Source organism: Cupressus sempervirens, chromosome 2, assembly GCF_028749045.1.
Source record: "Cupressus sempervirens isolate cs-2001-9-10 chromosome 2, ASM2874904v1, whole genome shotgun sequence".
In the NCBI taxonomy this organism is placed as follows: domain Eukaryota; kingdom Viridiplantae; phylum Streptophyta; class Pinopsida; order Cupressales; family Cupressaceae; genus Cupressus; species Cupressus sempervirens.
The window spans coordinates 589,832,355-589,848,676 of NC_143119.1; positions in this window are offsets into that span (position 1 = coordinate 589,832,355).

Below are 16,322 nucleotides of genomic sequence, written 5' to 3' on the forward strand. Positions count from 1 at the left end.
GAGTATTTAGCATTGAATAGTTTTATAAGTTCTTTGATTAGTGATTCAATGATATGGATTTTGTGTTTAGTTGTTTGTCAATTATTTAGTTTGATGAACTTCTAGTGGCTCTTGCTTCTGTAGTGCATTTCAAACAATATTTCCTACAGATTTAGTTGGTGTGATATTGTTTGAAATCTCATACACTTGGCACCTGCAGATTTAGCATGTTTTTTTGGAAACAATTTTGAGTTGTGACATCCTGTAGTGTTTGGTGCTAGATATGTGAAGCTGTTTTTTCAATTTAAATACAATCTCTAATTTTTAATATTGAGACATATAATGGTCAAGGCTCATCAAATTATTGATATGCACAAGTCCTGACCAAACCAGAAGCATATTATTATTCCTCTACACCTCATTTAAAGATCTCAAGTAAAGTCCAAGGGGTTTAGCTTGGTTGAAGCAATGAGTTCTCATTGTGGAGACACTAGTTCAAATCGCAAGAGGGACATCTTTGTGGAATTTCTAAGGTATGACTTTTGATCTTCCATTGGTTGTATTTGTCTCATTGTAAAAAGGTGGATTTTAAGTTGTGACTTTTGGTCTTCCTATTGTTGTTTCTAGTGTCGTTGCTCGTATTTGTCTTAGTTTGATAATTGATAAGTTTGCAAGTCTCATGTTGTTTCTCAAATTAGCACAAGGTTTGTAAAAGATCTATAATATTTTTTATTTGAAAAAGATGTCAAGACAAAACACCATTAAACTTTTTAATGTGCAAACCATGAGTTATAAGCTTAAAGATCATTTAGTCCTTTTCCCAATAAGGTAAAGTTGGAGAATAATGGGCAGCTCACATCCCCAAATGACACATTAATCTGTATGAAATGAGAAATCTAGGAAAGAAGAAGGTGCCAACAAGAGAGGCACCTAAAGGAGTGGTACCTTAATGGTAAGTAAGCTAAACGAAAAATGTGCTATGTGAACTATGGAGAACATGAATCTAATCATAAACAAAACCAAAGGACCAAAGATCTAAGATGTAATTAAAAGAGGCTTGATCTTAGGAGTAGTTCAAAACATACTAACGACCCCTTGAAGAAATATAATGTAAATTTGGTCTAGAAGGATGCCTAGTGTGATGCTTGTAGTCTATCACAACAACATGACATACCCTACTTGTGCAATTTCTTTGGCATTAAAGGAAGATGTGAGAGCATATGAAGAATATGAGAAATATGAAATATTCATAAGTGAAGGTCAAGGTCAAGACATAAAAACATTGTACAAATTGTAAAAGAAGCCAAGATCACTCTTTAGATGAGTATGACTGTGATTAGAGAAGGGAAATTGTGGAGAATTATCATAAAAAAACAAAAATATTGATACTCAAGATGAATGTTCCTAACTAAATCATTTGGAGTTGTTCATCCCATAGAAGATTCTACGTTGAAAGTTAGAATACCTACTAACAAGGAAATCTAGGTCCTTACAATTGTTGTAGAGACTCAAGTTAAAAAGAATTACAAATTGAGAAGTAAACCTAAAAGAAAGCAACAAGGAGCTAGAGGTGTGGCTAGAGACCAATAAAAGCATCAAAACCATCAATATTGGGTGCATTGGGAAAAGAACCCAAAGATTAGTAGGCCATTCATTAAATCCTAGTCTAAAGCTAAATAACACGCCCCAAATGAAAACTCAAGTCCTGTATCTAGTAATTGCATATTAAAAGTAACCTTTTCTCCCCAACCTAAGGAAGTTAGATTGAACCATATATGGGTGGTATATCTCTTATCGACTAAATGAACATCAAATGTACCATTTCCTCAATGTTGTCATTCACCCACCCTGTAGATGCTTCGTTGCCTAAGTGCATGCCCTTTAATATGACCCATCTCCTAAGCCAAATTAAAAAAAACAATGTTGTTGTCAATGACTTTCAAGATTCAAGAACATAGAAAATTGGGTTTTACCTTAGCTTGGGGGAACTAATTTTACTTGGTAGCACATGGTAATAATGTCAAAATGTCTAAAGTTTCATTGGAAACCCTAAAATAATGAAATGTCCTTGAGGTATTAATCCCCCCCTTTTTTGTCTTTGATAATAAATGGGAATTGCTCCAGAATTATATGATTGGTTTTGGTGCATCAATTGTGTGATATTTGTAAAAAGTAATTTTATGTGATGTTTGTTAAAGTTCAAAAGTAGACAAGACTGAACATATCTAGGGCCTATCAAAAATACCTTACTATAGATACTAGGGAGATACCTATAAGGCAATCATTAACTAGGTTGAATTTAAACTTGCAAGATACCCTAATAAGGTTTTTACCAGGGACATCATAGTGATTAATTGACACCCAAAAATGGGGAAGTTGTCTTAAAATTGGTTAGCCACCTACCACTATTTCATGGATGGTAAGGAAATGAAACTAATGGGTGGGAAAAGGATGCAATGAACAATTCAAGATATTTTTAAAAAGATTAATGAAATTTGTTACTTGGAAAAAGGAATGAATTATTTTGTTAGGAACTTGGAGACCAAACACATGCAATTTAGAAGGCATGTGGAAGATGTTCTTTGATGATGCTTGCTCTAAGAAAGGTTCTAGTGATAAAACATGTTATTGTCATCTAACAAATAATTACTTAGGTTATCCTTTAAGCTAAATTATTACTAAAATAGTAATTTGGAAAAATATGAAGCTTTGATTGTTGACATCAGAATTTCTCTACAATACAACATTAAAATATTAGTTGTCTATGGTGATTATGAGATAATAGTAACTCATTTTGAGGGTTATCTTCCAACAAGACCAAAATGTTTCCTAAGACACCGTTGAAATGTTCCAAGCATTTGGGATTGAATTGGTGGAAAGATAAACAATATTGTTGTTAATAGCCTAGCCACCATGTCCACATAGTTGGATGAACATTTGATCTCTTTGTTGTGTACACAATGTATTGAAATGCTAATTAGATTGATTTACTCAATAGCATATATTGTTGGAAAGATTTCAATAATGATTTCCATATATTCAATTTATTGAATTGCATTGAAGAATTCAAGGAGAAGCGCATAATTGGTTACCACCACTATAATGGAGATTTTGATTGGTATTTTGTAACCACGCCATTACTAAATAAAATACCAAGGTATCTTATCCTCTCTTGAGAGAAATCTAGTCTATGCAAAGACTATGAAAGATCACACAAGTAATCTCAAGGTTCTCTTATGTTTGGTGTTAACGTATGGATAAATTCAATGGTCATTGTGATATGTTGGTAACACAAAGTAACTTGTATAATTCGTTCTCAAGACAACTTAAATAACATTGGTTTTTGGGAGTTTGTTCAAATGATTTAGCAATAAGTAACATTTCAATAATTTTCATGAATATGCTGAAAGAAAATGAGATAGGGTTGAGAAATCTATTCTAATCCTAAGAATTTGAAAGATAACATTTTCTTTGATGAGATCTACCACACTCTACTTTATTAAAATAATAATAAAAAAGTGGTGCAATCTTCAAGAGTTGTGTGAGAAATATTAATATCACAAATGGACACTATCATGAAACAATGCACATTTAGTAATAGAAGTTAAGCATCCACATAAAATCTTAGGATCAGTCTTGTGTTGCACATAGAACTCATCTAACTCCAGGGTATGAGCAAGCAGTTTCACCATCATGATACTACCAATCTCATTCCTTTAACACCTTGAAAGAAAGTCTAATATTATCCGAGGGAGAGAAAAAACATGCACACTCCAAAAGAAATCAAGTAATCACCAAATTTCAATGAAAAATATATTATTTTGGTAACTTATAGAAACAATCTCCAAAGTTTTCTTTATTAAAAATTGTAATAAGGGGCAAGTCCCTTATATAGGTTTCAAACCACTTTATGGGTGGCCCAAATTGAAATAGAATAGAAGGCCCAAATATTGTCAAATTAGCCCTAGCTAGTGTTAGGGCATGTAGAAAATCTATCATAAATAAGTGAGTCTACATGGACCAATAATAATAGGGTCACCCACTTAGTGGTAGAGTGGTCAAAATTGACCCATGGTGGAGGCAAGATTCACACTTGGCATTAAATACCCAGTTGCCCATAATAGCTCAAGTTTGACTCATTAATCTAAGTGCAACAAATTGAGACATGTCAACTTGAAGACCTTTGATTACCTAGTGAAGATGACTAGGCTCCATATCAACATGTTGGATGCCATGGAGAATCAGTAAATCATCACATGCAATATTTTTTAACTGCATCATTTGTCACCAGATTTCTAACTTTTATTGACTCTTTGAAACTATTAATTGACTCTTTTGAAACAATCTCTCCTTTATCATTTTCTTTTTTCCATGTATTGACTTGAGTATTCACCTTCTTGAAATGGATCAGATTCCCTTGTCGATAATTTTATCATTATTGAATTTCTCATATAGAAATTCTTGACTACGATCTTGTATTTTTGGAGGAAACTCTTAAAGTTACATTCTTCCTTCTACATTTGAGTTCATGAACCTTTAAAGCCTTGAACTAGATTATCTAGAACATGGATGCATTTTATCCCAAATCTCCATATTTCTTGATGTCCTAGTGTTGTATTTGAATTGGACAGATGAATCCTTGTTGTTTTATCCTTTTTTGACTTGTCAAGAATGCCATTTTTTACCATTTATCTCCATAGGAACTTCAATTTTATGTTTCTAGTCACCTCTCTTCAAGGGAACTAGATTATCTAGAACATGGATGTATTTCATCCGAAATCTCCATATTTCTTGATGTTTTGGTCTTGTATTTGAATTGGACAGATGAATCCTTGTTGTTTTATCCTTTTTTGACTTGTCAAGAATGCCATTTTTTACCATTTATCTCCATAGGAACTTCAATTTTATGTTTCAAATCTAGAGAAGAAAGTTCCACTTCACATCCTTAGTTAAATTTTAATGTGATCCATATTTTTGAACACTTGAGTGCATATGAGATGAAACAAAATAATTTCTAAATACTTAGGGGAATTTAAACCTTTCCATGCACTCCATAACTTGGGTGCAAATAAGACATAGAGAAGGATTTTGGCACTTTGGAAAAATCCTTTGAGTATGACGAATTAATGCTCTTGAGTACATCTTAGCCATGGAGGAGAAATCTTGCATATTTTTCACCTAGGGATTGGTTTTCTTAGGTGAAAATGAGGCACGGTGGAGGAATGTTCCACACTCAACCATTTTCATGCTCTTTGATTTTGGGTGCATTTGAGGAGTCAAGGAATTTTTTTATACTTAACCACTTTTTGATCTTGCCTTATTCTCTCCATCTTGGGTGCATATTAGATACAAAGGAGGGATTTTCCAACACAACCATTTTTTCAACGTTTTCATGCTCTTTCACTTTGGGTGTATTTAAGGAGTCAAAGATTTGACTCAATCAACTCCAATAAATATCAACATAGGAAAGAAACTCGATCCTTAGATTAGGAAGATATCAATTGACATGTTAAAAATTTGAGAAAGTGTTTTTATGGTAGTACGATGAGCTTGAAGATTACAAATATGATTTATTCCAACATAAAATGGGTTTGAAACATTATGCCAAGACATATAGGTAAAAGAAGAGGCTAATAAATCCAAACTTTCCCTTGAAATGCCAAAAAAAAAGCTAAAACTAGGAACATGTTTGTAGTCTTAATTGCCTACTAGGATACTGAGCAGGGGCGCGGGGTGAATCAGGATCTATAGCACTTTAACCTTTTCTACAATTCTAAAATGCATTCACTACATTTACCATTTCATATCAAGTTGCTTATGCATGCACAACTTATATAATCAAACTATAATAGCATATAGATCTAATCTATCAATCACATGCATGGAAAGTAATCACATGACACAACAATTTTGGTTATCGAGAAACACTTCAGGATGAAGGTAAAATTGGGGTGGTGATGACAACCAAAAATATTCACTACTATAGTAATAAAGTTAACCTATTAGGGTCACAATGTTTGACCATATCCAATCATCTATCTTGTGAGGGATCTGCCCTATTAAAATCTTTTGCGATTGTTAGATCGCACCTTATTAGAGGATTTCACACTTACAAAAAGTAAGGATTATGTTAGGAGTTTTACAAAGATCTATTAAGACCACTCTATTAAGAGATTTGTCATAACTCAACCTATTAGAATTGATTCAATACATGATCCTCAGTTTTTTTTTATAAGATGGTATTGAATCTCCTCTTTCCAATTTGATCCTTTCTCTAATTCGATAATATTTTTTTGCTCTTCATTGCTTGACTAGGTTGCTTTCTTTGTTCTTGGAATAACAAAACACTTTACCTCTTCTGTAATGCCCTACCCAGAAATCCTTAGAACAAGGATTCAATACAAGCCAAGATATTTTTTTTACAAGTGTGAATGCACATGACAACATCATACAGGGATCACAAAGATCACAATAGAAAACTTCACCAACAATCCCAGCAACTAACAAATCTCCAAACATTACAACCTAACTAACACAACCAAACTAAAGAATGAAAACCTAAGACAACATAGAACAGAAAATCTCTGATCTGTTGAATCATGGAACTACTAGCATTCCTAAAGGGTACTCAAAAGTCCAAATTGCATTCTCTGAAAAACAATGGAGAGGACCCCTATTTTTTGCACGAGAGAATAACAATTGATAGTCTTGTGTGAGGAAGCACCTCTTTGCACAAGAACGTACACTGAGCCACGTGAGGAAACACCATCTTGTGTGAGGACATACTTGGCCTAGCAACCAAAACACCCTAAAACTAATGTGAGGTTTCATGTGAGGATTCACCAAAGTTGCTTGAGGAAACCCAACACACCATATGAACAATTGCATTCTTGCATGAGAAAGTACAATTTCATGCAAGGCTATAAATTAGTAGCCAAAAAATATAAAGGTAAAAAGATAGGAAATAAATTTCCTCCAAACTGGGGAGTACTGGATCCACATTTTGAGGCATAGACACTAAAAAACAATAGCTACTAGATGAATTTGCATCTAATCATCTAACATAGTAGAGAAGGGAAATAACTAAAAGCAACATCACAATGTACTAAAATAACATTGCAATAACTAAACAACCAAACTAAGTACATGGTTCCTCCCAACCATTAATAGCATCATAAGACCATCGTGGTTCCTAGTCATCCCCCGTGCGTAACATCCCAAACTACTGACTATATCATCGATGTTGTCTTATGAGGACGTCACTACTAAAACATGCTACAACATAAGAATAAGGAAATCTAACATGCGAGAAGTAAAGCATAAGGTAATCCTATAAATCAGACTCATCATCTAACATATGCTAAACATCATACGAATAGGAAATCTAACATGCTAAACCAATAAGCATTAGATACTTCAATAAAGCAATTCACATCATCTAATCATATGCTAATATCATAATATAGGAATGCGTCAATAAACTAGCATCATCTAAACATGATATCCAAGCATTCCAATGAAAGAATAAATCATAAGAAAGCATACTACAAAACCCAAAGTATCAAGTGAAAACATCCAACAACAGTTGCACTAGGACAAAAGACCATCTCTATACACTGGTCCCTAGCAATGGTATGGGTAGCTACGCTTCCCAACCATGTTGAACCCGTAGGTCCACTCCTACTATGCTGATGGAGATAATGATCGAACCACAAACACATATAAAGCACAAAATGCATGGCTAACGCTTATGCTAGACAATATGATGACTAAAACCAAGAACATAGACAATGCATAAACTATAGGTCCTAGTCAGACACTTAATGAGCTACTATGTAGGGGCTGACACCATGGAGAGTCGCTTGGCATTGAAAAACACAAGCCAATATTGGCAGCTAAACTCCCCAGTGGGGAAATGCACACTCTAGGAAGCAACTCTTCCCAATGGAAGGTACATAATCCCAACATTTTAATTATCTTAAGTTTTATTACCATTCACACATTTTTAATCTAGTTATCACTTATATAAAACTTTCTCTACCAACCAATGGGAAATAGTCATCAGGTTGCAAGATAGAAGCCTCTCCATGTGCTACCTTACCCTACCCATGCTCATCCAATGATGAGTACCTATAGGCATACATATTCCCAACCAAACTCCACATGATCTTAACTTCTAGCAAGTCCATGAAAGATCGAGACTCACAAGTCACTCAACAAATGTACATGCACACACTCATGTGTGGTGCACCAACATCACGAAGATCATAACATAAGGACTGGGTGAGAGCACAAGAAAAATATCACTCAAATGAAAATAACTTGGGAGTATAGATTCTACATGAATCTCAAAGATAATAAAACCATACATCATGAACTCACTCAATCGGCCTCAATCTGGGAGTATGGATTCTACATGAATCCCAATGATGCAACAAGACTAAACATCATGAACTCACTCAACCAACCTCAATCCAAGAGTATGGATTCTACATGAATCCTAGTGTCCTCGAAAGCATAACAAGGGTCCAAAAGAAATTATAACACCAAGTATAAAATCACTCAACCAAACACAACATCAAGAGTACGGATGTGACACACATCCCAATGCAAACATAAAAGTGCAACAATGGTTCAACTGACATCCAAATGGATGATCTAGGTCCACGACCAATCTCATGCCAAGAAAACTCAAGAAAACATTGTGGCACACAAAATGAGGTAAAAACCCCCAAAACTAGAAAACTTCAAAATTAAAATGCATTTGGTCTTTGGGCACAAAAAATCCAAAAATCCAATAAAATTTAGGTTCGAGCACCATATGCAAAAATGACCAGCATAATGGCACGAAACCCCAAACCCCCATCCTGAAAATAGGGAAAATGTTCATACCCAACCAATTAGGCAGAACCAGCAAATAGAAACAAAGGCAAATGCTAGTTCTTAGCCTCCTTACAAATGGCTACCAAAAATAGAAGTAGAAATGGAGTAGAAATAATAAAATGGGAGAGTTGTACCTCATATCCAAAAGGGCAAAATGGGAATCTAAACCATAAAATAAAAATCTTGTAGAAGTATCCAAAAATTACGACAATTCAAGGTCTCCCCAAGCTAGATCCAATGAGATCAACCTCATGATGATCCCACACCCAAAGCTCCCGTAACAAACAAAAAAATAAATCCTCATGAAGAGGATTTTGGGTTTTTCTCTCAAACTTTCTAATTCAAAAGTGAAAAGTGAGGAATTAAATTCCTCTTTGGATACTTATTCACTATTCGAGTGAATAATCAATTAGGAAAAATAACCAGCCAATCTAGTTAAACCCCAAATTGACCCAAATGAAAATAGGCTATTCCTAGTAATAGGAATTCATATATGGAAAAGCTATGAAAAATTAAAAATTTCCTTAATAACCTTCACAACAATGTGAACCTCTAAATACATAGACACACTCACTAGTCTAATCACATAATGCAAATGAGTTTAGATTTAATAATCATCGAAAGGTTTAGTTAAAAAATTCAAAATAAGGATACTTCGACCCTATAGGGATGACATTAGTAAAATATGAATGGATTAATCACTAACTCCGTGTGCAACTTCCAGGGATATAAATCTTGCACACTAAGCACATGATCAAGTGTAGTTGCATATAATAACATAGCCGAAGCAAAAAATGCATTAAATACATAATTTAACCATTTATTTAATTATACTGAAATAATACATTTACATCACTCACGTTTGCATATAACATAATGAAGCAAGAATGAAGTAAATAACCATAGCACTAAATCCATCACATAACATAATCAGGGATATGTCCAAATATCAAATAACCAGATATCATCATAAAACATACTATCATCTCAAAATGGCATCATCATGCAATATGATCAACTAAAAAAAATAGTAGTTTAACATCTATGATACTAAAAAAAAAGTATAACATCTGATCCTCAAGTCATCTCATATGTAAAACATAACATGAGTAACAAATATCTCTTAGATAAGAATATAGCAAGGTAAATATCGACAACACAAAACCAATGAATCCAACATGGAAAATCCATTTCTAATTATTTAAGCAATTAATAATGGTAGTTTTCACAACATAAAAAGGCACTCAAAACACATAATCAAACACAATCATAAAAAATGACTAACCATTGCTACAAGAACCTAGTAGAGCAATAGTAAACAATGCAATCTCTACACACATCTCAAAGTAATCACGGAATAGCATCATGATACCACATCGATCCTAGTAACCACTACCACAAACCTCAGTGAACTATAAATCACATCATAATCTCATAAATCAGCCATAAGCATAATCAAAACAACTGATACAATACCATAAGTCCAATCACCTCAACGGTCTAGACCACTTGTGGTCCCAATCATGATCCTTCTCAAGGAGAGATCAACAAGGTTGCATCCATCAAGATGACTTACAAAAATAAAATGAGAGAGGCACTACATCTTCTACAATGTTCACACATTCACAAACAAATCATATGAATAGCTTGTTCACTCCTTCGTATCATATTCTTCATCATACCATCAAACTACATTGAAATAGGTCAAGTTCTGCCCTGTTTAAAGATTCCATAAAGAGTTATCTAGATGCTTCCATGTTTTTCCTCTTCATCTAGTTCATTCATCATAGAACATAGGGATCTATGACCCACATCATAAAATACGTCAAAATCCTTGTAAAAAACTCTACAAGTATTAAATGTCATGTTCATGTCAGCTTGAAATGGTTTACCTCAAAGTTTTCATCATTCCTGACTCAAATGTAAATTTTGCATTGCTCGACACATATTGTGTCTCATACTTGGCACTCACTATTTATGTTGTTGTCACTTGGTCTCTACTATGCTCGGTACCTTTTGTATAGCTTGACTTCAATATACTTGAACTTCTCATTTAACATTACACTTGACTTATATTGAAAATACTTAGCGACCACATACTTGCTTGGCTCGTATAGAGCTTGGTAAATACAAGTTTATATACATGACCCATCCTATATAGAGTTGTTCAGTCGTAGTGATGACCATCTGACTCTACCTGGTAAATGACTGAATGTTTGACACTAATAAATGAAAATATTTAAAGAGATCAACAATCTCCCACATTAGTGGCAAAAATAATTTTTCATGATTACATTATTACAATGCTAATATGAGTACTCCGCCTAAGCCTATGACTTAGTTCAAAAATAGAGCTTCAAAACTTTAACTTATGTTGAATAAAATAATAATGAACAATATATACACATGGCTCTAAATAGTCTGATTGATTCATTTTCATACCTTGATTGTGTCTTTTGCATTCTGATTGTCTTTTGAACTCTGAACTTTGATTATATTCCCCTTTTTTCTATTCATCTCTTCTTTTCATCTTTTTTCCATTCAAGATACAAGATATGTAATCATCATTACATTCCCCCTTGTTTTTGTCACTTATTGTTGTTCCTGGGGTTGAATGGGTGGAACCAAACCATATTTGTCAATAAAAGGTTTGTGTATTTGGTGACCATAGCAAGTGCATGATCCCAAATGGTTCTTGCTAATTCTAGAGTGTGATTTTGCAACTGGAGCCTAGTTCCCAAATCAATTAAATTGTCATCTACTAAAAGGTTATGATCTTCAATGATAAGATCTTGGGCTGATTTGATTTCCCTTTGCATAACCTCCAAATGAAGTATCAACTTTGTCTAAATAGAGATCGACTATGATCTTATGTTGCTGTCAGTTTTCTATAGCTCAACCAATTTGTCTTAAGTGTCCAATAGCTTATTGTAGGTGTGAGTGCTAGATTCAGTTGGCTCCAAAATGATGTCTCTTACTATACTTATGTCATCCTAAATTTGTTGGATGTTTTCTTGAAGATCACTTGTTAGTCTTGGCACATCACACAAAATAGTGTATAAATGTTGTATTCTATGAAGTAGTTCAGTTGAATCCTATACATGTTCCTATAGTTGCACTTTCTACTCAGTAATTATTATAGAAACTTTATCTACATCATTATTCTCAAAGTTTTTTGCAGACCAATCCATTAACTTTTCATTGGATTCTATATCACCAACAATATTTTATCAACAATACTTACAATCTGAGAAATGATTGGGGCTTGCCTATCAAAATTTTGAGTATCAAATGTCTCGATAAAAATATCGTTAACATCATGTAGGACTTGCCTTTGTTGATATTCACACCTTAGTTCTTCTTGTCTCTTTTTCTTCACCAAAAATTCTTGCAGCAAAATTGTTTGTTTAAGAGTGAGATTTGCCAAATCCAATTGTGGAATCTTAATAACTTCATCTAGACTAACTTCAATATTTGGAGAGAGGTCCTTTATTTCTTTCTTTTCTTGAGGGGTTGAAGTGCTACTTCTCAGCACTACTTTGAGAGATGGTGAGGGGGTATCACCACTTGGTCATGTCTATAAATGAGTGCTTGATACAATAATAGTAGCATTTAACTATGTTTTATTTTACTCCTTAGTTACCTCAATGTGAGGTTCTGACACTTGTGGCCCTTCTTGACCTTTTGTAGAAATGTCTACACTATTATACTTTTCAGGTTCTTCTACCTCTTTCTCCTTCTTGTCTTCATCTGAGGGCCTTGCTAGAATGTTAGGGCTATCAGCATGAACTTGTGACATGCTGCATTGTAGACTTTGCACACCTGAACTCATCTCATCAATTTCATTATCTGGAATAGTAACTATCTCAGCATCTTTTACTTTTTTTGTGACACCAAAAATACTCTTCTAGAGTAACTCATTCTGCTGAATTACAACATCAGTTTTATTTTGTAATGTCATAAAAATTCTATACTTAGGAACAAATCTATTCCTGTATTTCTCCAAAAATCTTTCCTTTCGATCTTGTGATAGATCATGCATAACCACTAATGTGTCATTTCTTATCTTTTTCTCTTCTACTTCTTCCTGTTGCCACCTTCTCTTAAGTCTATCATACAAATCTGTAGGTATCTTCTTTTCTATTTCATTTGGAGATAACTTATTATTTGCAATCATACCTATCATTGCCTCCTCAATGTTTTTCTATCAGTATTATCTAATGTGTCATATTTCACAAATCTAAATCTGGATATGTTGGAATTATATGATAGGCTAAGTTACTGAGAGGGGAGGGGTGAATCATTAACATATAAAAATTAATCTTTATTTACCAATTAATCCTTCATGAATATTCTGATCTAATTGCATGCATGAAAAAGTGAAAGCATTAAAACATTCATAACACTTTGACATACAATATGGTGACCTAGAAACCTTTAAAATAAAATGTACAACTAGGGTGGGGATGATACCCACGAGCTTTAGTACTATAGTATAAAGTTGGCTTGTTAAGGTTTACAATGATCACTTTTGATGATCTGCCCTATTAGGAGCAATAGGGACTGCTAGGTCCAAATTGCAAAAGGACTTACAAACATACAATGAAGTATACACTCAGTAAAGAGATTTATAAAAGATTCTCAAGTCTACCGTGTGAAAGGATTTAACTATTCCACCTGTTACGATGAATCAGTGGATGATCTCTAATATACAACTTGATTTGCTAAATGAGATTCCTTTGAGTGTAATGATCACCTTGCTCTGATAGATAAATCTTTGCTGCTCCTTATACTACTGTAGCCTTTTACTTCATACTTTTTCACTTTTATACTTCGATGATACCTTCTTACTATTCTTTGGATGTGATACAATACATTACATATATACTAATCCAATTTACAAATTAGAAAAGTTGGCTACAATACAAGTTTCACCAAAATACACAATGTCGGCCCAACTGCAGGTACTCAGGTTTTGAAGACAAACTTGGTGAGGTTTTGATGCTCGACAACCATTGTCAACATTCAACATTGTCATACACTTGGTAGATATAGAAGCTTAACCCATACTAATCACTTCCAAGTAGTCTAAACTTAGTCTGCACTAGTGACTCAGTGAATACTACAAAATTTGACATATAAACTGAATCACTTGATTCACATGGGCATAGCTTAGTCAACACTATTGCTGCGAGCTCAATATAAACTGAATCACTTGGTTGACATTACAAAGCTCGATGAACACTAGATTCACATTACTGAAACTACAAACTTAGAAACCACTCTAGAACCCAGTTTGCACTAAGAAAATCAGTATGCACTATGAAGCTTGTTTTACTCTAATAATCACCAACTTGGTACACACTACTTAGCACAAATTGAATACTATTCCTGTTACTTAGTAGAAATTGTAGAACTCGATAGAGCCTGAATTACTTGGTTAACACTATTAATTGTACAATAAGCTCAGTAGTTGTTAGTTATCTGATTAAGTGTATGTGTCACTAATAAAGAAACTGGATTGAGATGTCAACAATCTCCCCCTCTGGCATTAGTGACAAAAATACTTATCAATCAAAACTGAATGATCAAAAAGTTTCAAACCATCCTTAGTCTTCAACTTGTGTCTTGAACTTGGTAATATACTTTGTTTTTGAGATTTTTCAAAATTTCTTTTGTAAGAGATGTTTATCTATAATCCTAAAGATTTTCTAAGGTTGGCATATACCTCATCAATAGATTTTGTTTTCCCTATGGGTGGTCCCTTAACCAATCTCTTTCTCTTTGATTTTGATCCACTAGTTTTAGTAGTCTCTACTAGTCTTTCTTTTTAGTCTGTTTGACACTAGTTGTTTCCTTAGTCCTTGGTTTGGTAGGTGGTGGAGGAAAGAGGGGTGTCAACACTAACTTCTTTGTAGTTATTTTAGCCTTCTTTCTAAGTGGTGTGTCAACCACTAGGGCTTTATGCTTAACTCCTTCTTCCTCTTCCTCATCACCACTACCCTCTTCATCTTCTCCAAGACCTTGAGCTATCTGTAGAGGTTCCTTGCCCTTGCCTTGGGTGCCTAGCTTTGCCTCTAGGTCTTCAATCATTTTCTTCATTTTATTTTCCTTGGAAGCTATTTTGATGTCTGTATTAATTCTAGCCTTATCTTTTTCATACTTCCAAAAAGGTTCAACATTAACATCAATGTCTTCCTTCAATAATGCAACAATGTTTGCATCCATAGTCTCACTATCAATTTCATAGTCAAATGTTGTAAGCCATCCCTTCCTTGGCTTAATAGCTTGTACATATGTGTTATCTATGTCTACCAAGAAACGTACATCTTATAATGGTTCATTACCAATTCCTCTAGTATCTGCATCATTAATCTCATTCTTTGTCTGAATTCTTCAAAATATATATCCATAATATTCTCAAAATTCTCTCCTAATTGAGTTATATACTCATATATGTGTCTTATGACAGGTTTTCCTTGTTCCCAATAGCAAGAATTTTTTTTTGAATGTATAAGAAAATACATATGACAACTAAACCAAACTTACACATTGAATTCTTTTCCTTCCTAATAGCTATCATGTTTTCTGCTAGTTATAGCTTCTGCAACTTGGCAACATCATATTCATGATCTTTCATGACTATCTTCCATGCTTGATCCACTACCATACATGGCACACTATTCAATCTACTAGATTGATAGAATTTGTGAGCAATCACTCTCATAGTAAATCTGATCAATGGGTTAGAAATGTTTGTGATATACAACCCTTGTCCATTCCACTCGACACCTATGTTTGCTTCAACTTCTTCATGGCTTAAACTTCACATGGTCTTCTTCTTATCCAATGTAGGGCAATCGGTAACCTTGTGAATCATCTTCTTAGTTATTTCAATTGGTCCATTATAGAGCCAAAACTTTATGTCATGAATCTTTCCCAGCATGATCTTTGATCCATTCAATCTTGAAATGCCCTAGGAACTCTAGGGAATGAGTTAACTCTTTGTTCTTAATGATTTTGAATTCATCCTTCAAAACTCCTTCATCACACAATTTCTCATATGCTTCCCAAATTTCATAATCTCCCACTTCTCCAATCTTACACATGTAGCAACTTTGCACATTGTGTATCATGATTACCTTGGGTGGTATCAAAGACAATGCACACATCAAGTCACCTCTCATTGTAATTTCAAGAATAGCATGAAATTTGGGTGGAGGATAAATGTCACTCTTTGCCAATTGAATCTTAAAAACTTTTATTCCTTGACTCTTTGTTGTGGATGATGGAGTTGCCATTTTATATTTTTTAGGGTTTGTAAACTTTATTTACTTTGAATTAGTCAACACAACTTAGATCTAAACTCAATCAATCTTCTTGTCTTAGATTTCCTCTTGAATCACCTTAAGATCTCTTATCACTTAAATCACTCTATTCTTTTAGATTTTGTATGCAAG